The sequence below is a fragment of the Charadrius vociferus genome, unplaced genomic scaffold (genome assembly GCF_000708025.1).
Source record: "Charadrius vociferus isolate BGI_N301 unplaced genomic scaffold, ASM70802v2 scaffold1746, whole genome shotgun sequence".
Classification (NCBI taxonomy): domain Eukaryota; kingdom Metazoa; phylum Chordata; class Aves; order Charadriiformes; family Charadriidae; genus Charadrius; species Charadrius vociferus.
In genome coordinates, this window is record NW_009648913.1 from 83,482 (window position 1) to 83,839 (window position 358).

Consider the following 358-nt stretch of genomic DNA (forward strand, 5'->3'; position numbering starts at 1 on the left):
CCTTTTATGGCCAGTGGCTTTGCTGCCCTGAGTAACAATGTGAAAGAGGTTGTCCCCTCTATGTGTCCCACACTCCCCACAGTGCCACGGGGGCCCTGTGCTGGCCTGTGCCCCTTCCCTGCTCAGCAGGGCTGCAGCAGCCAAACCCACGCGTGAAGTCAGCCTGGTGCTGCCGTGGGGTGGTGGGGTTGGTGACCTGCCCAGGCACTGCGGGGTGCTGGGGGTCCCTCCGCTGCCTCCTTCACCCACAGCTCAGTGCCACCCTCCCCATTGCCACAGGGTGGGCGCAGGGACCCGGGTCCCCCTCCACCATCCTGGCAGTGCCCTCGGTACTGGCCAGTCCCTTTGCCAGGAGTGA